The sequence below is a fragment of the Myxine glutinosa genome, chromosome 14 (genome assembly GCF_964187855.1).
Source record: "Myxine glutinosa chromosome 14, kmMyxGlut1.1, whole genome shotgun sequence".
NCBI lineage: Eukaryota > Metazoa > Chordata > Myxini > Myxiniformes > Myxinidae > Myxine > Myxine glutinosa.
The window spans coordinates 58,194,892-58,219,549 of NC_136274.1; positions in this window are offsets into that span (position 1 = coordinate 58,194,892).

Genomic DNA, 24,658 nt, shown 5'->3' on the forward strand with positions numbered 1-24,658 from the left:
GAAAACCACAACAACGGAAGTTACAAATCCGTAACACAGGGGTAAAAGTAGATAAAACAAATAAGCGGATAAATTTAAATACTACATATGAGTAAGTTAGAGGCTTCTCCAAGTGGAGTCAACATACTTGAATGGACAGAAAACTTTGATGGTTATCAAAAGTTCAATGGAAAAATAATTCACTATAATCTAAAAATGATACGTGGCTCAGGTGGTGCTCAGATAAGAGAGGTTTGTAGCGGCTACCGCTGGGTTTTCACAATCGCCTTGCACCTATCAAGGACGCGGAGCGATCACCATGCCGGGCTCGTCCAGGACGCCCGGGCAGGCCCGCGCTCAACTTGCCAGGCCGCAGCCAGGACGCTGGGCCACGCCCCCTCTCGCCTTTCCTGGGCAAACGCTCCGGGATAATATGTATATATATTGCTGCCCGATAAACGGGCTTTTCAGAGTGCCTGAGTGTTTGGTTTGATTAAAGCAACTCGGATGAATTCCAGCTTTTTGTCGCGTCCATTCTTCCGATCGACGTGGGAGCCCCAGCTCCTTCATTGGTGACCTACCGACATGGACACGGCAGTCGACCTTAAACTGCCTACCTTCTGGGAGGCTCACGCGGCGGTTTGGTTCGCACAGGCGGATTCCCTGTTCGCCCTGCGAGGCATCACGGCCGACGACACCCGCTTCCACCATGTGGTAGCAGCGCTCGGTTCGGCCACCGCGGCCCGCGCCCTGAGCCTCCTCGAGAGCCCGCCAGCCGCTGACAAATACGGCGCGATTAAGAAGCTTCTCCTCGACGCTTTCGCCCTCCCATCGGCGGAACGCGCACGGCGCCTGCTCGACCTGCCCGAGCTCGGCGACACGCGCCCTTCCGAGCGAATGGACTACATGCTTTCACTGCTCGGTGAGCACTCTCCGGCATTCCTGTTCCGGGAGCTGTTCCTCCGTCAGCTGCCTAACCCGGTACGCCTCGCCCTGGCAAGCACGGCGATCACAGATCCCCGGGCCCTTGCCAGAGAAGCGGACAAGATCTCCGCCGCAGGACAGCGCATCGCAGCGGCGACATGGGACCCACCGCCATCCGACGCAACACCCATGGCGCCCGAGCACCCGGCACGGTCGACGACCGAACTGCCGACGCAATTGGCGGCCGCTACACCGAGCCGACCACCTCCAGCACGACGACCGGGGCCTCCACCTGACCAAGCGTGGTATTACTATCATGCCAGGTTCGGACAGAAGGCCCGGACATGCCGACCCCCGTGCACCTTCGGCAGGCCGGGAAACGGCCGGGCCGGCGTTCATTACCAGCCATGAGCGCCGGCCACACGGGCAACTTACTGTTCATCACGGATAAAGCGTCCGGACGGCGCTTCCTGTGCGACACCGGCGCCCAACTGAGCGTCATACCCGCCTCTGACCAGGACAGGAAATCCGCGGTTTGCGGCCCCTCCTTGGTTGCGGCCAACGGATCGACCATCCGCACCTTCGGCCCGCGCAACGTCACCCTCTGCTTCGGCGGCCAACGCTTTGCTTGGACGTTTGTAACCGCAAACGTGCCCATGGCTCTGCTAGGCGCCGACTTCCTCTGTGCACACGGACTGCTGGTGGACGTCCAACGGCATCGTTTAATCAACGCCGAAACCTTCAGCTCCCTGGTATGCACATTGAGCAGCTCCGCGCCGACCGAGCTGGCATGCGCCGTCCCGGCGGCGAACGAGTTTGCTCGCCTGCTCACGGAGTTCCCGGCCCTCACGCAGCCGACGTTTTCGGCCGTCGCAGTATGGCATGGGATCGAGCACCACATACCAACCACGGGCCCGCCGGTCTACGCCAGGGCCCGCCGCCTCGACCCAGCCAAGCTCGCCGTGGCGAAGGCCGAATTCGACGCGTTGGAGCACCTCGGCATCGTGCGGCGCTCCGATAGCGCGTGGGCCTCGCCACTGCACATCATGCCAAAGCCGGGGGGGGGGATGGCGCCCGTGTGGCGACTACCGCCGTCTCAATGACGCTACCACCCCCGACAGGTACCCGATCCCGCATATCCAAGACTTCTCCGCCCGTCTGGCGGGACGGGTCATTTTTTCGAAAATTGATCTCATACGGGGATATCACCAGGTACCTGTCAGGGCGGCCGACGTCCCTAAAACGGCAGTCATCACGCCGTTCGGCTTATTCGAATTCTTGCGGATGCCGTTTGGTCTCAAGAACGCGGCTCAGGCGTTCCAGCGCTTGATGGACGGCGTGCTGCGTGACCTGCCGTTCCTTTTCGTTTACCTGGACGACATCCTCGTCGCCAGCACGTCCCGGGCCGAGCACCTCCTCCACCTCCGAACACTGTTCGGGCGCCTCAGCGAGCACGGCCTCATCGTCAACCCGGCCAAATGCCACTTCGGCACGACGGCCGTTGATTTTTTGGGCCACCACATCACCAAGAACGGGGCCGTGCCGCTGCCAACCAAGGTCGAGGCCATCACCACGTTCCCGCGTCCCTGCACCATAAAGGCCCTGCAGGAATTCCTGGGAATGGTGAATTTTTATCACCGCTTCGTGCCCCGCGCTACTCAACTCATGCGGCCCCTCTACGAAGCCCTCCGGGGCAAGCCGGCCAAGCACGACATCGCCTGGTCCGCAGCAATGGATGCGGCCTTCCAAAGCTCAAAGCGGGCCCTCGCCGACGCAACACTGCTCGCTCACCCGGTGCTCAACGCTCCCATCGCCCTCACCACGGATGCCTCCGACTACGCGGTGGGCGCCGTACATGAGCAATGGGTGAACGGGGTTTGGCAGCCACTCGCTTTTTTCAGCCGGCAGCTCCGGCCGAACGAGCTCAAATACAGCACGTTCGACCGGGAGCTCCTCGGTCTACACCTGGCCGTCCGCCATTTCCGCCACCTCCTGGAGGGCCGACATTTCACGGCGTTCGTCGACCACAAGCCGTTGGTTTACGCCATGGCCAAGGTCACGGAGCCGTGGTCGGCCCGCCAACAGCGCCACCTCTCCGCCGTGTCGGAGTTTACCACGGACATCCGGCACGTCGCCGGAAAAAACAACGCCGTGGCCGACTGTCCTTCCCGGGCCAGCGCGAACGCGGTCCACCTGGGCGTGGACTTTGCGCTTATGGCGGCGGACCAGACCACCGACACCACGGTGCAAGCCCTCCGGGCGGCGGACACGGGCCTCCGCCTGGCCGACATCCCCTTCGCGGACACTGTCCTGCTCTGCGATGTCTCCCAAGGCCAGCCTCGCCCCATCGTGCCCGTCACCTGGCAACGCCGCATCTTCGCCTCCCTCCACGGCCTTTCCCACCTGGGCCGGAAAGCTTCCCAGAAGCTGGTGTCGGCGCGATTCGTCTGGCACGGCCTTCGTCGGGACGTCCGCGATTGGACCAGCACCTGCACGGCCTGCCAACGGGCCAAGGTCCACCGACACACCCAGGCCCCGCTGGCACCTTTCACCGTGCCCGAACGACGTTTCGACCACATCAACGTGGATCTGGTGGGCCCCCTCCCCCCGTCACGGGGGTTCACACACCTGCTCACCATGGTGGCCAGGACCACCAGGTGGCCGGAGGCCGTTCCCCTCGTCTCCACCACCACCGCCGACGTGGCGCAGGCTTTCATCGCCACCTGGGTCGCCCGCTTCGGCGCACCGGCGGACATCTCGTCAGACCGCGGACCACAGTTCACCTCCGAGCTGTGGGGCGCGGTCGCCCGCAACCTGGGGGTCAAGCTCCACCATACTACGGCCTACCACCCCCAAGCAAACGGGTTGTGTGAGCGATTCCACCGCTCCATCATGGCCGGCCTTCAAGACGGCGGTTGGGCCGACCGGCTGCCGTGGGTCCTTTTGGGCCTCCGCACGGCCCCCAAGGAGAACCTCCAGGCATCCACCGCCGAGCTTGTCTATGGCCAGGCGCTACGCGTCCCGGGCGAATTCGTGCCCGACGCTACCAGTCCCTGGTCCGCAGCTCACCAGCGCTCGGACCTCCAGGAGGCCGCCCGACGGTTTGCCCCCGTGCCAACATCCCACCACGGTGACCCCCAGTCCTACGTCCCCCCAGCACTTCGCACAGCGGAGTATGTTTTTGTGTGTCACGACGCACATCGGGGGCCACTCCGGCCGCCGTACGACGGGCCCTTCCGGGTGCTGCGACGGGACGACAAGTCGTTCGTCATCGACATCGGCGGCAGGTCGGACCGGATTGCGGTGGACCGCCTCAAGCCGGCGCACGTGGACGTCGACCACCCACCACGGGTGGCCCTTCCGCCACGGCAAGGCCGCCCCCCGTCCACGGTGCCCCCCACTCGACCGCCCACCACCACACCGGACCCCCTCCCACGACCCGCCAGGGGTCGCTTCGGCCGGGTCATCAGGACCCCCCTCAAATTGACCCTGCCGGTGCAAGTCGATTCTGGGGGGACGTGTGTAGCGGCTACCGCTGGGTTTTCACAATCGCCTTGCACCTATCAAGGACGCGGAGCGATCACCATGCCGGGCTCGTCCAGGACGCCCGGGCAGGCCCGCGCTCAACTTGCCAGGCCGCAGCCAGGACGCTGGGCCACGCCCCCTCTCGCCTTTCCTGGGCAAACGCTCCGGGATAATATGTATATATATTGCTGCCCGATAAACGGGCTTTTCAGAGTGCCTGAGTGTTTGGTTTGATTAAAGCAACTCGGATGAATTCCAGCTTTTTGTCGCGTCCATTCTTCCGATCGCCGTGGGAGCCCCAGCTCCTTCATTGGTGACCTACCGACATGGACACGGCAGTCGACCTTAAACTGCCTACCTTCTGGGAGGCTCACGCGGCGGTTTGGTTCGCACAGGCGGATTCCCTGTTCGCCCTGCGAGGCATCACGGCCGACGACACCCGCTTCCACCATGTGGTAGCAGCGCTCGGTTCGGCCACCGCGGCCCGCGCCCTGAGCCTCCTCGAGAGCCCGCCAGCCGCTGACAAATACGGCGCAATTAAGAAGCTTCTCCTCGACGCTTTCGCCCTCCCATCGGCGGAACGCGCACGGCGCCTGCTCGACCTGCCCGAGCTCGGCGACACGCGCCCTTCCGAGCGAATGGACTACATGCTTTCACTGCTCGGTGAGCACTCTCCGGCATTCCTGTTCCGGGAGCTGTTCCTCCGTCAGCTGCCTAACCCGGTACGCCTCGCCCTGGCAAGCACGGCGATCACAGATCCCCGGGCCCTTGCCAGAGAAGCGGACAAGATCTCCGCCGCAGGACAGCGCATCGCAGCGGCGACATGGGACCCACCGCCATCCGACGCAACACCCATGGCGCCCGAGCACCCGGCACGGTCGACGACCGAACTGCCGACGCAATTGGCGGCCGCTACACCGAGCCGACCACCTCCAGCACGACGACCGGGGCCTCCACCTGACCAAGCGTGGTATTACTATCATGCCAGGTTCGGACAGAAGGCCCGGACATGCCGACCCCCGTGCACCTTCGGCAGGCCGGGAAACGGCCGGGCCGGCGTTCATTACCAGCCATGAGCGCTGGCCACACGGGCAACTTACTGTTCATCACGGATAAAGCGTCCGGACGGCGCTTCCTGTGCGACACCGGCGCCCAACTGAGCGTCATACCCGCCTCTGACCAGGACAGGCAATCCGCGGTTTGCGGCCCCTCCTTGGTTGCGGCCAACGGATCGACCATCCGCACCTTCGGCCCGCGCAACGTCACCCTCTGCTTCGGCGGCCAACGCTTTGCTTGGACGTTTGTAACCGCAAACGTGCCCATGGCTCTGCTAGGCGCCGACTTCCTCTGTGCACACGGACTGCTGGTGGACGTCCAACGGCGTCGTTTAATCAACGCCGAAACCTTCAGCTCCCTGGTATGCACATTGAGCAGCTCCGCGCCGACCGAGCTGGCATGCGCCGTCCCGGCGGCGAACGAGTTTGCTCGCCTGCTCACGGAGTTCCCGGCCCTCACGCGGCCGACGTTTTCGGCCGTCGCAGTACGGCATGGGATCGAGCACCACATACCAACCACGGGCCCGCCGGTCTACGCCAGGGCCCGCCGCCTCGACCCAGCCAAGCTCGCCGTGGCGAAGGCCGAATTCGACGCGTTGGAGCACCTCGGCATCGTGCGGCGCTCCGATAGCGCGTGGGCCTCGCCACTGCACATCATGCCAAAGCCGGGGGGTGGATGGCGCCCGTGTGGCGACTACCGCCGTCTCAATGACGCTACCACCCCCGACAGGTACCCGATCCCGCATATCCAAGACTTCTCCGCCCGTCTGGCGGGACGGGTCATTTTTTCGAAAATTGATCTCATACGGGGATATCACCAGGTACCTGTCAGGGCGGCCGACGTCCCTAAAACGGCAGTCATCACGCCGTTCGGCTTATTCGAATTCTTGCGGATGCCGTTTGGTCTCAAGAACGCGGCTCAGGCGTTCCAGCGCTTGATGGACGGCGTGCTGCGTGACCTGCTGTTCCTTTTCGTTTACCTGGACGACATCCTCGTCGCCAGCACGTCCCGGGCCGAGCACCTCCTCCACCTCCGAACACTGTTCGGGCGCCTCAGCGAGCACGGCCTCATCGTCAACCCGGCCAAATGCCACTTCGGCACGACGGCTGTTGATTTTTTGGGCCACCACATCACCAAGAACGGGGCCGTGCCGCTGCCAACCAAGGTCGAGGCCATCACCACGTTCCCGCGTCCCTGCACCATAAAGGCCCTGCAGGAATTCCTGGGAATGGTGAATTTTTATCACCGCTTCGTGCCCCGCGCTACTCAACTCATGCGGCCCCTCTACGAAGCCCTCCGGGGCAAGCCGGCCAAGCACGACATCGCCTGGTCCGCAGCAATGGATGCGGCCTTCCAAAGCTCAAAGCGGGCCCTCGCCGACGCAACACTGCTCGCTCACCCGGTGCTCAACGCTCCCATCGCCCTCACCACGGATGCCTCCGACTACGCGGTGGGCGCCGTACATGAGCAATGGGTGAACGGGGTTTGGCAGCCACTCGCTTTTTTCAGCCGGCAGCTCCGGCCGAACGAGCTCAAATACAGCACGTTCGACCGGGAGCTCCTCGGTCTACACCTGGCCGTCCGCCATTTCCGCCACCTCCTGGAGGGCCGACATTTCACGGCGTTCGTCGACCACAAGCCGTTGGTTTACGCCATGGCCAAGGTCACGGAGCCATGGTCGGCCCGCCAACAGCGCCACCTCTCCGCCGTGTCGGAGTTTACCACGGACATCCGGCACGTCGCCGGCAAAAACAACGCCGTGGCCGACTGTCCTTCCCGGGCCAGCGCGAACGCGGTCCACCTGGGCGTGGACTTTGCGCTTATGGCGGCGGACCAGACCACCGACACCACGGTGCAAGCCCTCCGGGCGGCGGACACGGGCCTCCGCCTGGCCGACATCCCCTTCGCGGACACTGTCCTGCTCTGCGATGTCTCCCAAGGCCAGCCTCGCCCCATCGTGCCCGTCACCTGGCAACGCCGCATCTTCGCCTCCCTCCACGGCCTTTCCCACCCGGGCCGGAAAGCTTCCCAGAAGCTGGTGTCGGCGCGATTCGTCTGGCACGGCCTTCGTCGGGACGTCCGCGATTGGACCAGCACCTGCACGGCCTGCCAACGGGCCAAGGTCCACCGACACACCCAGGCCCCGCTGGCACCTTTCACCGTGCCCGAACGACGTTTCGACCACATCAACGTGGATCTGGTGGGCCCCCTCCCCCCGTCACGGGGGTTCACACACCTGCTCACCATGGTGGCCAGGACCACCAGGTGGCCGGAGGCCGTTCCCCTCGTCTCCACCACCACCGCCGACGTGGCGCAGGCTTTCATCGCCACCTGGGTCGCCCGCTTCGGCGCACCGGCGGACATCTCGTCAGACCGCGGACCACAGTTCACCTCCGAGCTGTGGGGCGCGGTCGCCCGCAACCTGGGGGTCAAGCTCCACCGTACTACGGCCTACCACCCCCAAGCAAACGGGTTGTGTGAGCGATTCCACCGCTCCATCATGGCCGGCCTTCAAGACGGCGGTTGGGCCGACCGGCTGCCGTGGGTCCTTTTGGGCCTCCGCACGGCCCCCAAGGAGAACCTCCAGGCATCCACCGCTGAGCTTGTCTATGGCCAGGCGCTACGCGTCCCGGGCGAATTCGTGCCCGACGCTACCAGTCCCTGGTCCGCAGCTCACCAGCGCTCGGACCTCCAGGAGGCCGCCCGACGGTTTGCCCCCGTGCCAACATCCCACCACGGTGACCCCCAGTCCTACGTCCCCCCAGCACTTCGCACAGCGGAGTATGTTTTTGTGCGTCACGACGCACATCGGGGGCCACTCCGGCCGCCGTACGACGGGCCCTTCCGGGTGCTGCGACGGGACGACAAGTCGTTCGTCATCGACATCGGCGGCAGGTCGGACCGGATTGCGGTGGACCGCCTCAAGCCGGCGCACGTGGACGTCGACCACCCACCACGGGTGGCCCTTCCGCCACGGCAAGGCCGCCCCCCGTCCACGGTGCCCCCCACTCGACCGCCCACCACCACACCGGACCCCCTCCCACGACCCGCCAGGGGTCGCTTCGGCCGGGTCATCAGGACCCCCCTCAAATTGACCCTGCCGGTGCAAGTCGATTCTGGGGGGACGTGTGTAGCGGCTACCGCTGGGTTTTCACAATCGCCTTGCACCTATCAAGGACGCGGAGCGATCACCATGCCGGGCTCGTCCAGGACGCCCGGGCAGGCCCGCGCTCAACTTGCCAGGCCTCGGTCGGGACGCCCGGGCAGGCTCGCCCTCAACTTGCCAGGCCGCAGCCAGGACGCTGGGCCACGCCCCCTCTCGCCTTTCCTGGGCAAACGCTCCGGGATAATATGTATATATATTGCTGCCCGATAAACGGGCTTTTCAGAGTGCCTGAGTGTTTGCTTTGATTAAAGCAACTCGGATGAATTCCAGCTTTTTGTCGCGTCCATTCTTCTGATCGACGTGGGAGCCCCAGCTCCTTCAGGTTCATCATTTCATTTCTGCCCAACAAAGATACTTGAACCAAGTTCAAACATAATATATTCAATATTCTCGATGGTGATGAGTTCAATAAGAAGATTAAGTTATTCCCTAAAATAGAACACAAACAATTATTTGTTGGCTCTCTTTATGAGTTCAAAGAAAATATGGGGGTCTATTGAGGATTTAACCTTTGTTAATGGCTTAGATGGGAAAGGGAGAAATAGACGGATGTTTTTAGGTTTTGGGTGGGTGGTCCACAAGTTCCAACGCACTTTCCCCATTCACTTACATGTAAAATGAGGTGTGTTTTGGAACCCCCATTTCTCTACTACTGCTGATGAAGTGCTTTCCAACTTTGCAAACTGTTTTTTCTTCTGTCTACAGTTTTGTGGTTGGTAAACTTTGACTGACGGCCGGAGAGGAGTCGGTAGAAGACAGAAAGACCACCTACCTGCCTGCGGTGAGTGAGTGAAAGGCTTTGCATAACTTTGCATTTTTTGACCACAGGTAATGCAGTGCTGCAATTTAAACAAGCATCGACTCGAAACACATACACACGCACGCACACACATGTTCTCAAATTTTGGGTGTTTGGATCCTGGACTGTGTAGTCCAGGATCCAAATACCCCAAATTTGAGTGGACCTTACATGGCTTCCTCCACTTTTTGTACGTTTTTTATAGTGTGTTAGACCACCCGAAGCTAAGATAAATGACTGGTCTGCTCGGCCGGAATCATTACGAAAAAAAATTATGGGCATATTTGTGTATGTATGTTCCTGACTCATCTTTAGCTCACCTGGACTCTAGTCTGGTGAGCTTATGCGATCGAGCAGTGTCCATAGGTCATTGAGTGAGTGGGTCCGTAAACACTTCAGTCATTATCGTTTGAACCAAACACACGATTTTGATGAAACTTGACCACGAGCTTCATATCTGATGCCCAACGAAAGTGTATTGACCACATCAAAATCTACGCTCACTAAGGGAGTCTACAGGGGGTTGACCCCCCAATATAGGTATTTGCTCTCTCCTCCAAAACTACACACACGATTTTGATGAAACTTCGCCACAAGCTGCATATTTGATGCCTAACGAAGGTGTATTAACAGTATCAAAATATGCGCTAATTAAGGGAGTATACAGGTGGTGGAGAAATTAGACCCCCCCCCCTCCCCCAAATAGGTATTTGCTCTCTTCTCCTAAACTATACACACGATTTTGATTAATCTTGGCCACAAGCTTCATATCTGATGCCTAACGAAGGTGTATTGACCACAAAATCTGCGCTAATTAAGGGAGCCTATGGGGGGGGGGGGGGGGAGGGAGTGGGGTCAGGCACGTCAGGCTCGAGAATGATGTAAAAGCTCAGGCTGACTTTATGGTGAAGAATCATGTGTTTCATCCTCCCCCAGCTCTCTCTGTGCTCTGTCCCCCAAATATTCCTACAGGTCGCACAAGATCTGCCAGCCACCCTCTGATGGTTAAAGTGCCGAAATCTCGGCTCTCTGCTCACCTTCACTCTTTCATTCCTCTTTTCTCCCGCCTCTGGAACAAACTCCCACACTCACTTCAATCATACTCCTCCCTCCAGGTCTTTAAAACAGCTGTTCACCACCATCTCTTATCTTCCCCCATCCAAAACCTTGATCTTTTCTACCCCCACTAATTCACCCCAGATCCACCTTGTTTGAAATTCCAACTTCTTTCCTGGAAGTCCTGGCAGTGTCCATATGTTTTATACCTCTCCCACCCCCACCCTTCCCATGCCTCCCCCCCAAAGCCCTCTCCCTCCCACAGTTCTCTCGATGTCTCCATGTCTCTCGGTCCCTGCTCTCAAATGTTGTGTTTGTGTCCTTCCCCCTCTCTCCCCATCTTGTCTACCGCTCCCGATGTTATTTGTTTTATGTGTCTGTTTGTCTTTCTGTGTGATTAATGTTCGCTCTTTCACGAGCCTCAATCTTGTATACAAAAAACAAACAAAAAAAAAAAAAACATGCTTTTGTCTGTTGCAGGAAATGATGCTTCTCATTTATGGTTATTACCCTCACCATCGGAGAGGGTATTGCATTTGAGTCCGATTGTTTGTCTGCACAGAATAAATATGATTTTCTCTGCAACCGCTGGTCCGATTGACCGGAAATTTTCACCATTGCAGCACCTCCACCTGTAGAATTTCCTTCACGATAATGACATTGTAGTGAAATCGTATTCGTACTGAACCCGGGGGTGATGCTCGCTGCTCGTTGACACTGCTAGGGGCGTGACTATAAGACCCGTTGCTGCGGACGGTGCTCCGAGACTTCTCCTGTGACACGTTACATCTGGTAGACTCGCTAACGGTACGCCAGCATAGAATATCCAGCTTGCTTGCATTGAATGTTATGAATGGTCCCATGTGATGCCACATCGTATACTTATTGTATTTCCTGCATTACAGGATGATGTCATGATCTAAATGGAATTAAACCACCAGTTGGACTAAAGTTGTGTGGACCTGATTGGTTTTCCACAACACTTAATTCCATTTATATCTACCGACATGGCTGGCAACAAGACGCTGGCGGTTGCCGTATTCTGCGCCGACCCGCAAGCCCCGGATGGTGGCTTGCAACTGAAGCACTGGCTCCGAACATTGGAGAATCATTTTGACGAGCCTGAGACCGCGCCGACGGCTGCCGCGAAGCTAGCAACGCTTCATTCAAAAATCGACTACAAGGTGTACAATTCCATCGCTCAATTCGCGACGTATGACCTCTCGATCGCGGAGCTCAAACGGCTGTACATAAAGGAAAAAAGCCCGGTGTATGCACGATATTTGCTGGTAACGCGACGTCAGCAACCCAACGAGGCGATGGACCACTATGCCCAGGAGCTCCGGCAGCTCTTGCTGGACAGCATCAAGGAGCCACGGACTCCCGCGCAGGCTCAGGATGATCTTCTTTTAGATGCCTTCATTGCAGGGGTCTCCTCCCAGGAACTAAGGCTCAAGCTCTTAGAGAAGACCGACCTGACCTTCGCTACGGCACTCGAGCAAGGGAAAGTATACACCGAAGCGCGGATGCAATCGAACACCTATGATCGCACGCGCCTCTTGGCGGGCACTACACTACACGCCCGGCCGGAGAGTGCTACCGCCGAGGACGCGGACCTGCTCGTGGAACTCCGGGATGCTCCGGAGGAAGACCCAGTCCTGACGGCTGCCGCTACGACCAGACCCAAGGCCTTACGCGGGGCCGCATGCTTTTTCTGTGGGGGGCCACGCCATGCCCGGCCCGTGTGTCCGGCACGAGACGCTATATGCCATTTGTGCTCGCAAAAGGGACATTACGCGAAAGTTTGCAGGAAAACGGCACGTGGCTCGCGGCTCATTGAATCGCGCGGTCGCGGTCGCGCGGTCGCGGCGACCTTGAATGGGCTCATTGCGGAGCCTGCGAGCCGAGCCCGAAACCCGGCGCCTTACCCGTCTTCGAAGGGGAGGGCCCCTCTCTGCGGGCCCCTGGGCGCTCAGACGTCCTTGGCGGGCATCACCGGACAGCCACCACAGTCTCATCCTCAATCGGGCACGAAGTACGTGTCCTTGACCAAACTCCGGGCCACGCAAGGGGCTTTGAAGCCTCGCCAAGCCCCAGCGGAACGTTCTCCTCGTGTCGTCCACGAGCTAACGGTGGCCCTCACCCCGGAAAAGGCGATTTCGAATACTACGGAGGCCTTTTCCTGCCAAAAGTGTCAAAAGGCGTTTTCAAATACTACGGAGGCCTTTTCCCGTCAGAATTGTCAGATTTTGAATCGCGAAACACCGGAATGCTTGGGAAAGCCCTCTGATGGCATTAATGGATTCCCCATGGACAACGCATACTCCGGCCACGACCGCAAAACTGCTGCTGGCATAGGATCCACCCGCGAGGCTTGTCCGACCCATTCGGGGGGTTCAGTCCCACTCCCAGCAGCCTCGTCTGGCCTGGCTCAAGCCCTTATTCCCCTCATGGTCGAAGGCCATTGTGTTCGGGCCTTGGTGGATACAGGGTCTACGGATAGTTTTATCGACCAGCGACTTGTGCTCAGGCATGGATGGCGGATCTGGAGGTCTACGAGACGGATCTTCATGGCTTCCCAGGGGCTTCGACTCTGCACGAAGGGGGAATGCCGATTGAAACTCGTGCTAAAGGGACGGGTTTTTCCTGATGTACACCTTATGGTTTTACCCGCTTTATGTGCTGATATTCTGTTAGGACACGATTTTCTTAAGCTGCATGGACGTCTGGTAATGGAGTTTGGTGGGCCTGACATGCTTGTTGTGGGGGCGGACGACGCGCTTGCGGTGTGCGCCCTAGCGCAAATGGACATCCAGCCGCTTTCGCTGTTCCCCAATCTAACCTCCGACTGCACCCCTGTCGCGGTGAAATCACGGCGCTACTCTCGCGCAGACATGCAATTCATTGTGGACGAAACGGCTCAGCTCTTGAAAGACGGCATCATAGAACCTAGCAGGTCGCCGTGGCGCGCCCAGGTCTTGGTGGTGCACAGCGAGGCCCACCGCAGACGCATGGTAATCGACTATTCCCAAACGATTAACCGCTTTACACAGCTGGATGCCTACCCCCTTCCGGGGATGGGCGCGCTGGTGCAACAGGTGTCCCAGTATTCGGTCTGTAGCACTCTCGATCTCCGTAGTGCGTACCACCAGACCCTTATCTCTAGGGCGGATCGTATCTATACCGCTTTTGAGTCGGGGCAGCGGTTGTACCAATTTACGTGATTGCCTTTTGGGGTAACGAACGGGGTCGCTTGTTTCCAGAGGGCCATGGATGACCTCATTGCGCGGGAGCACTTAACCGATGTTTTCGTCTTCCTCGATAATCTTACGGTTTGTGGATATGACCAAGGGCACCATGATGCTAATCTGAAGCGCTTCCTTGAGGTCGCGCAGAGGTATCACTTAACTATGAACGAGGATAAGTGCCAATACTCCCTACGCACGATAGATCTTCTGGGGTACACCGTGACCCATGGCTCTGTCGCTCCGGATAAGGAGCGTCTGCGACCTTTGCTCGACATGGCCCCTCCCTGTGATCGGGCGTCCCTGAAGCGCGCCCTCGGGCTATTCGCCCATTACTCCAAATGGGTGCAAAGTTTCTCCGCGAAACTTCGCCCCCTCATGGCCTGCGACACCTTCCCACTGAGTCCGGCCGCATTGGCGGCCTTTGAAGGCCTTAAGGCCGACATCGCCCGAGCCGCCGTGGCGACAATCGACGAGAGCGGCTCTTTCGTCCTCGAAAGTGACGCCTCGGATCAGGCCATCGCGGCGACCCTCTCCCAAGGGGGGCGTCCCATGGCTTTCTTTTCACGGACTCTTACCACCGCTGAGCGGAGACACTCGTCCGTCGAAAAGGAAGCGTATGCGATCGTCGAGTCTATTCGGCGATGGCGCCCATACTTACTCGGGCGGTGCTTCCAAATCATCACGGACCAGCAAAGCGTTGCGTTCATGTACGACACCTTACACGCCCAGCGCATTAAGAATGAGAAAATCACTCGCTGGTGTATCGAACTCGCCGACTTCTGTTACACCATCAAATATCGCCCGGGGAAGGATAACCGGGCCGCCGATGCCTTATCACGACCGGCTACATGCGCGGGTATCACCTCTTTGGAGGGCCTACGGGTGCTGCATGCCACTGCGGGCCATCCCGGCGTAATGCGTTTCGCTCATTTTGTGCGGCGTGGCAATCTCCCATACTCGATTGACGATATCCGCCGTATCTGTCGCGACTGCGCTATCTGCGCGGAAATCAAACCGCGTTTCTATAACCCTCCCATGGGGACTCTGGTTAAGGCTACGCGACCGTGGGAACGCTTGGCGATGGATTTCAAGGGCCCATTGCCGGTGTCGAGCGGCTCTCGCTATCTGCTCACTATCGTCGATGAGTACTCGCGATTCCCCTTTGCTTATACGTGCGCGGACATGACTGCTGCCACGGTGATGCAATGCTTACAGAACTTGTTCTCAATGTTCGGGTACCCGGCCTATGTCCATACCGACCGGGGTGCGGTCTTCTTGTCTCAGGAGGTGCGCGGCTATCTGCTCCAAAATAACATTGCTTCTAGTTACACCACGCCGTACAGACCCCAGGCTAATGGGCAGATCGAACGCTTCAACGGGATTATCTGGAGGGCCGTCATGCTCAACCTCCGGACCCTCGGCCGGGGCCTCGATTAATGGGCTTGGTCGCTACATGCGGCGTTGAACTCGATCAGGGCTCTCCTGTGTACGGCAACCAACCAAACTCCCCACGAGTGACTTTTCCACCACCCCAGGAGCACGGGGTGTGTACGGTCTTTGCCCAGTTGGCTCGCTGGGCCCGGGCCGGCCTACCTTAAACGGGCGGTTCGCGCGAGCAAGTACGACCCCCTAGTGGACAAAGTGCAGATTCTCCAGGCTAATCCTGAGCATGCTCGTGTGATGACGACTGATGGCCGTGAGACTACTGTCTCCGTCCGTCACCTTGCCCCTTGCGGGGTCGCCGACCTGAGTAGGGAATCGGACGGACCGACCGAACCCATCTATGAGACTATGGCCTCTCCCGACGCTCCCATCGCCGAAAGTCTACCGACTCTCCCCTTGCCGGGTCTACCTGGGCCCGACGACTTGGAGTTACCCCCTTCATCACCCGACCCTGATGGCGCCTCCGACGCCGGGGACACAGGGATGCGTGATGCCGTACCCGGGGAATTTCGGACGCGTGCTGGCAGAGAAATTCGCCGCCCGGCCCGATACGGTTGGGTCGACTGACGTTCCGTACCCTGTTCGTGCTGACGCTCGCTCGCTTCTAGCCGCACCGCCGTATAATTCTGACGGGGGGGGGGGGGGGGGGGGAGAATGTAGTGAAATCGTATTCGTGCTGAACCCGGGGGTGATGCTCGCTGCTCGTTGACACCGCTAGGGGCGTGACTATAAGACCCGCTGCTGCGGACGGTGCTCCGAGACTTCTCCTGTGACACGTTACATCTGGTAGACTCGCTAACGGTACGCCAGCATAGAATATCCAGCTTGCTTGCATTGAATGTTATGAATGGTCCCATGTGATGCCACATCGTATACTTATTGTATTTCCTGCATTACAGGATGATGTCATGATCTAAATGGAATTAAACCACCAGTTGGACTAAAGTTGTGTGGACCTGATTGGTTTTCCACAACAGACATCATAGGTCATGATCGGTCATAAGTCATACGGGCACCATCTTGGAAAATTAAAAAAATTCGCACCTCTATCTCCGAAGGTGCTGCATAGAAAAAATTGAGATGGCTCATTGTAAAGAACTCTCCATGGGGAATAAAATATGTTAATGATGATGTCATAGGTACCTCCATTGACGTCATAATTCTACAAATACAAAACTTCATCTGATCAAGATGAAATTTTATTCTCTGCAACTGTTGGTCCGATTGACAGGAAATTTTCACCATTGGTGCACCTCCTTCTGTAAATATTTTTAATGATAATTATGACGTCATAGGTCACGTGGCACAGGAGCCATCTTGGAAAAACCGTAAAAATTTGCACCTCTATATCTCCGAAAGCGCTGCATAGAAAAAAATGACAAGGCTTATTGTAAAGAACTCTCCATGGGGATTAATATGTTAATGATGATGTCATAGGTGCCTCCATTATGACGTCATAATTCGACAAGTACAAAACTTCATCCAATCAAGATTTTTTTTTTTTTGTTGTATACTGAATCGAGGCTCGTGAAAGAGCTAAAAGATATAAAATCGTAAGATAAAATTTCTTGAGCATCATTGATGGATAAATTGGTGGAGAAAAAATAATGATGTTGCCATTGGTCACGTGGTTCGGCCGCCATATTTATTTTAACACAATAGCCTTAAAACCACTAAAAACACGTCCTGGCGAGGGTCTGCAATCTCTGATTGCTCTTTCTTAGTTATTTATTGCACTTGATACCAGGGGGATATTCGTTTTTGCATCGAAGCCCGTAGGGAAATGCTGTCTGGAACAGCGTTTGTCTGTCCGTATGTCCCACAAACGTACACCAATCTGAGCTGAGGGTCTGGTCAAATGATGGGGACGCGTTTAATAACCATTACAGTTGCATATTTGACTAAAATGAAATATGATATCCTTCTGTGGAACGTTTTGGGGTCCCAGCGAGTGTCGTAAGGCAGGTAGGAGCTTTCAAAATTCCTCAATACAATTATGAGTTTGAGATGTGATCGACATGGACCTTGCTCCCGAATCCGGAAGTGAACAGATGATGATGGTTCGCTGGTTTGATAATATCTCGATACAATTGTGATTTAACATTATATTTTGATATATTAATAATACAGTATTAATTTGTGATTGGAATGATGAATGATGCTGTTTGGAATGAAAATAGAGAACCTGCTCTCAATGCCTGACGTTTGACTGAAGGTGGCACAAAAATGTGGAATTTATTGTTTCATCGTTTGCCATTAAACCAATTCCCCACCCCCCCCCCCAAGTCATTCACGAACCGGCTGTCCATGACAGAAGTCAAAAAAAATCATACTTACATTATTTACTAACTGGTATCCCCACCCAGGTCATACTATCCTCTTCAATTAAAGTATCAAACAAGCCCGGCTAAGCAGCTTTTAGACTATCGGCCTTGTTTTTCTGTGAAGCGACAATGATCTCCAGTTCTATCAATCATTCTTTTTATCCCCCAGACTGACTGGTTTGATCCGTGTAACGTATGCAATTAATGATGAAGCTGGAACATTGTCATTCTCACTCGAGGCTAAACATTTCCGTGCGGATGAAAAATACATCTCTCAATTGGTCCTGTTTTGTTTCGCACGATATTGATCAACTTTCGACCGGTTTGGATGTATAGTTTAAGTTTTAAAAGGAAAAAAAACAAAACAAAAAACGAATTACTTCTAATGTTTGCTCCGGCCATTGGGGAATTGAAGAAGCCTGTAGCTCATTCGGACTGAAACCTCTTGAAGATATCCACCTTAAGTGTCACCTTAGTGTATACATTACAACTATTTGATGGCAAATGGGAGTAACTGGTTTCTGTAAAAGATGCTTAAAGTAAATTTACAATGTTATTTTCATCAATCGAACCAAGTCTCAAAGTTTAAGTTGTTCAATGAGAACTCTTCCAATGTTTAGAAGCATCCACTTTGTACTTTTTTAAAGCTGTCACAATCTGAGCTTCACCATCAATCAATCGGTCAAGTTCCCTCCATCACCACACCTGAGATGCATTAACATGGTTGAATGAAATTGAATGAATTTTTATTGTTACAGTGAACAAAGACTCACCCAGGGTTATGCAAGACAAAGAGTGCAGACCTCGCTGTACTTTTACATGAATTCCAAGGGCAACAGTAAACCACAAACAGACAAGGTTCTGGGATTTGCACCTCTGTTCCCACTGTGAAGAGCCATTTGTTTAAAGAGGAATGTGAAACTGCTTGGTTGAAATTTGTGGTTCTTGGAAAATAGAGCATTTAAAGGCCCTGATGGACCACCTCGCTAAATCCATGCACACTGAAAAGGCGTTTCCCAGGGAACGGGCCTTGTTACTAAGGCAGCAGTATAGTAACAGCAGCGGTCCACAATCCACATACTCCCCACCGCTCCTCCTCCACCTCCTGCCCCTTACCCATGAGACTTATTACACCCCTTCAAAGACACATGTGCAAGAGGAGAGACCGCAGTTTACCGAAACTGGACAGTGATCCTGCAGATGCGCACGCGACCACACACCACCCCCCATACACCACCCCTTTGCACGTGGGGTGGTGTATGTTTGTGTGCCTGTGGATTTGCAACATGCGAGACTTCTGTTTTCTGACGAGGAAGATTCTCGATCGGCATTCTTGTCGGGAGCCATACATTTAGGCTGTCAGACGTTTTGATTATCATTATTATTTTCCCCGAGGGTATGTCGTCCCCACAAGGAGCCGGTAATGAAAAGCATTAATGGAGTGTTCGTTTTAATGAGCAAAAATGAGTACTTCTTGGGTGAAAGATATTAATTTTGAATTTATTGATGCACGATTTTCGAACTGCTTGTTGCGGTGAAAACGTTGTTCGTTCAGCGACGGCGGTTCCACCTGACACCCCGATTGCAATATAAGTGACAAATTTTCAAAAATGACCGAGAGTAGTACAATATATATATATATCTCTCTGTGAGAAATAGAAACTCCACAATACGAGCAGGGCGCCTCATTTGAATTAAATAAATAATCGGAACGAATTAAATAAGTAGGGGACGTAGATTCAAGATGGTCGATCTTTATTTTCGACAAGCTTTCGACCAAACAGGCCTTCTTCTTTGTCTACAAGAGCAACAGGCATGCACATAAGACAGGCATGTATGATGTTGATATATGTAGGCCTATGTATTATTATTCATATATCAACATCATATATGCATGCCTGCTGCTCTTGTAGACGAAGAAGAAGGCCTGTTTGGTCGAACGCTTGTCGAAAATAAAAGATCGACCATCTTGAAACTACGTCCCTTACTTATTTAATTTATTCGGATTTTATATAATACTAGCAGAAGTACCCGGCATTGCCGGGCGGGGGAGGGGAGGGGAACGGGGGGGAGGGGAGGGGAGGGGAACGGGGGGGAGGGGAGAAGAAGGGGGGAGGGGAGAAGAGGGGGCGGGGGAGAGGGGAGAAGAGGAGGGGAGGAGGGGATGGGGAGGGTGAGGGATGGGAAGGGGTGGGAGGGGGGAGGAGGGGAGGGAGGGGGAGGGGGAGAGGTGAGGGGAGAGGGGAGGGGAGAGAGAGGGGGGAGGGGGAGAGGGGAGGGGAGGGGGAGAGGGGAGGGAAGGGGGAGAGGGGAGGGGGAGGGGAGGGAGAGGGGGGAGGGGGAGAGGGGAGGGGAGGGGGAGAGGGGAGGGAAGGGGGAGAGGGGAGGGGGAGGGGGAGAGGGGAGGGGAGGGGGAGGGGGAGAGGGGAGGGGAGGGGGAGGGGGAGAGGGGAGAGGGGAGGGGGAGGGGGAGAGGGGAGGGGGAGGGGGAGAGGGGAGGGGGAGAGGGGAGGGGGGTAAGTGGGGAGTGGTAAGGGGGGAGGGGGGAAGAGGGGAGGGGAGGGGTAATGGGGGAGGGGGAAGGAGGGGAGGGGAGGGGGAGGGAGAAGGAGGGGAGGGGGGAGGGGAGGGGGAGGAGGGCAGGGGAAGGGGAGGAGGGCAGGGGAGGGGGAGGGTGGAGGGGTAGGGGAGCGGGGGAGGGTGAGGGGGAGGGTGAGGGGGGAGGGTGAGGAGGGAGGGGTAGTAGGGGAGGGGGAGGGGGAGGTTACATTACACCGATTTACATTGAAAACAGCTGAAATATGTACGCAACTTCAACTTAGCACAGTTTAGGAAATACTCGAGATAAATCCATGCAGTAAAAGATTGCTGAGAGTTGCTAAGACCTACGACTTAGAAATTCCACCTGGACACACTTCAGGGGGCACTTTCAAAGGGGAGATGTGCTTATTCCTTCTAAAAAATATTTTAGGTGTGGTATAGACACGATATTTGCATGCATCGGTTTCAAAAATCGAGCAAATATGGTAAATATTACTCACGTGAAACCAGGATCCGTCTCGGTGGTAGCCATGAGTGTGTAGATGTCACATGATCAGTCATGAAGAGTGGTTAAGTCCAAAATATGACATACCATGGCATAAAAACGATTTGCCCGCAAAGCATTGCACCGCCATGTGCCATGCACAGCGTGACGTAAGTAGTGCGCGCAGCACCCATGGCGGAATTACCGGTCCCTATCAAAGACATTTAATTAATATCGCACAAAATCGACAAAAATCGACACAAAACACGATCGCTTTTCGCTCTGAATTACGTGCAAACGTGTGACGGAAATTACCATCGCCCAGCATCGAATGCCAAACAAGATGGCGCCCGGTAACTGCATCTCCACCTATGTGGAGTGAATGGCAATGGTCACATCACGTGATCACTCTGAGTGAATCAGTCTAGCGGCGGGGATGGAACATCATGTGATCGCTCTGAGTGAATCAGCGAGCTGCTCGCACTGGCTGAGATTAGCGGGTACTTCGCTGAAATGCGCTGAGGTAAATATGAATAAAAAATATGGATCTCGTCAAATATTGTCTCGGCCATGTTCGTCCCAGGCTCAATGGCCATGTCTATGCCAAATATCAAGCACGTGAGCCTCTCCGTTTCGGAGTCTATCGGTAACATTACACACACACACACACACACACACACACACACACACACACACACACACACACACACACACACACACACACACACAAACTGTGTTTTATATATATAGATTGAAGTTGAAAACTTACGTTGAAAAAAACAATTTTTCCCAAAAAGATTCCCCCCAAAAAAATTAATAAATTGGAAAAAATTTCAAAAAAATACCCTTAGGACATACCGACGGGAGAGATATGTGCATACCAGAAGTTTGGTACGATTTCACAAAAGTTTGAGAAAGTAGTTCAGTGACAACCCAAGACAAGACAACACAACACAGGACAGGACAGACGCTGCACAGATATATATATCACCAGTGAAACCCCGATTTTATGCGCCCCGATTTAACGCGACTCCGGATATAACGCGATGAGTCATTGGACCTTTTTTTTTTGCTCTTTCCGGAACTCTTTCCGGAAATGGAACAAAAATGGAACAAACCTCAACGATCGCGTGACACGGCTAAAGATGTTGCTTGGCCGAGCGGAATGGCCGCCGTGTTCGTACAGTTTACCCGATTACCCCCAACTCACCCGATCCCACTCAAACGTTGGCCAAATCGCGCTACGCTAAATCAATGATTGGAAAGGACACAACGACTGGGATAAATGAAACGACGCAAGGGGTACAGTTCTCAAGACCTCCGGAGGAGGATATAATTAGTGGTGGAGAAAAGGGGTAGATTACAAGGTAGAGTGAGGTAAAAGACACAGAAGAGATAGGCACTTAGATACAATCTTATCTAACCCAGACAGACCACAGACAAACGGAACAAGACTGACTTACACAGGGATTGATGGCAGGGAAGGACAGGTCGGTTGATAGCACAAGGTGCACCTTGGCTCGGGGACAGGATCAAGCACGGTCCAAAAGATGCAGGGAGGCCTCACAGCGCTCGGAGGTGGCGTCTCTCTTGCTTCAAGCTCAGCGCGCATCTGACGTCACCTCCCTCTTCCTGCGCATGCTCAGCGGGGAGTCACACGCCCTCGGCTCGTTGGCTCCGCCCCAGATGGGACCGGTCCGCCACTTCTATTGGGTGCGGGGGTTACCGGGCTCCGCCCTTGACGAGGAGCTGACAGCGAGCCCCTACTTGGTAACCCCGTCGAGCACATGTTCGATGGCGGCTCGTTGGAAAGGCCTGGTGCCCTCCCAACACCCCCTACCAACCAAGCCGGAGTGAGGACGCGCACTCCCCGCGCCGCCGCCGTTGTTGTTGTTGTTGTTGTTGTTGTTGTTGAACCGTGAGGAAGAGCTGCGGGGAGGTATTGGGAGGTCCTAAACTTCCTAACGGTGCCATTCAATCACATTCTGGTGCAACGGAGAGTCAGAATTAATGGAAACGAGTCCTTAACTGACATAGACTAAGAATAACTAGCAAGATGTCCTATAGTTGTCTACGTGAGATGCGGTGGACCTGGATGTGACATTTAATGGGGGAAATAGGGGGAGGTCGGGTCTACAGAGTGTTGTTTACAGAAAATGGGACTAGGGAATGGGGGATTGGGGATAGTTGGGAAGTATTGAGGAAATAGGGGAATATTTACAAGCGGATATGGATGGATGCAAATCCCATATCCGCAACAATATATATATATATATATATATATATATATATATATATATATATATATATATATATATATATATATATGTAATATGTATATATTTTTGTAAAAAGTCAAATCCACAACATTGTCCTAATAGTAGATTTAATGCAAATTCGATCTCTGGCAACACCTGTAAGATACAATCAAGCCATATATCAGGATTACATAATCATGGAGAAGTCCAGCAATTTACAATCAATGCAAGCAAGCCTGGAACATCGAAATATACGCACCATTCGAGTCGACACTGTCACACAGATTATATGTCACAGGAATGATCCGGAGCGATGGCCGTCCGAGTTCTTATAGATGCCCCTCAGTGGTTGGAGAGAGCATAACACCTGGGTTCAACTTAGATACAATTTCATTACTTACATATATATATATATATATATATATATATATATACTAGCAGAAGTACCCGGCATTGCCGGGCGGGGGGGGGGAGAAGAGGGGGGGGGAGGGGAGAAGAGGGGGGGGAGGGGAGAAGAGGGGGAGGGGGAGGGGGAGAGGGGAGAAGAGGGGGAGAGGGGAGAAGAGGGAGGGTGAGGGGTGGGAGGGGGAGGGGGAGAGGTGAGGGGTAGGGGGGGGAGGGGAGAGGAAGAGGGGGGGGGGGAGGGGAGAAGGGGTAGGGTAGGGGGGGAGGGGAGGGGGGAGGGGAGGGGGGAGGGGGTAGGGGGGAGGTTACATTACACCGATTTACATTGAAAACTGCTGAAATATGTACGCAACTTCAACTTAGCACAGTTTAGTAAATACTCGAGATAAATCCATGCGGTAAAAGATTGCTGAGAGTTGCTAAGACCTACGACTTAGAAATTCCACCTGGACACACTTCAGGGGACACTTTCAAAGGGGAGATGTGCTTTTCTTTCTAAAAAATATTTTAGGTGTGGTATAGACACGATATTTGCATGCATCGGTTTCAAAAATCGAGCAAATATGGTAAACATTACTCACGTGAAACCAGGATCCGTCTCGGTGATAGCCATGAGTGTGTAGATGTCACATGATCAGTCATGAAGAGTGGTTAAGTCCAAAATATAACATACCATGGCATAAAAACGATTTGCCCGCAAAGCATTGCACCGCAACGGCGGTCACAGAGTGCCATGCACAGCGTGACGTAAGTAGTGCGCGCAGCGCCCCTGGCGGAATTACCGGTCCCTATCAAAGACATTTAATTCATATCGCATAAAATCGACAAAAATCGACACAAAACACGATCGCTTTTCGCTCTGAATTACGTGCAAACGTGTGACGGAAATCACCATCACCCAGCATCGAATGCCAACCAAGATGGCGCCCGGTAACTGCATCTCCACCTATGTGGAGTGAATGGCAATGGTCACATCACGTGATCGCTCTGAGCGAATCAGCGAGCTGCTCGCACTGGCTGAGATTAGCGGGTACTTCGCCGAAATGCGCTGAGGTAAATATGAATAAAAAATATGGATCTCGTCAAATATTGTTTCGGCCATGTTCGTCCCAGGCTCAATGGCCATGTCTATTCCAAATATCAAGCACATGAGCCTCTCCGTTTCGGAGTCTATCGGTAACATTACACACACACACACACACACGCACACACACACACACACAAACTGTGTTATATATATATATATGTCAAGAAACAACTCTTGGCTCTTAAAAGAAGTTCCACCAACAGCCTGAGAATGACGATCTTTATTAATACCAACTTATACAGATCCGGAGGAAGCGAACTTTCTACAGCACGACTTGCCCTCATGCCACGTTCAGCCCTTCCCGAAAATCCATCGATTCACAGTTCACTTAAATAGGAACACGCTTATCAGAAAATCTCCGAG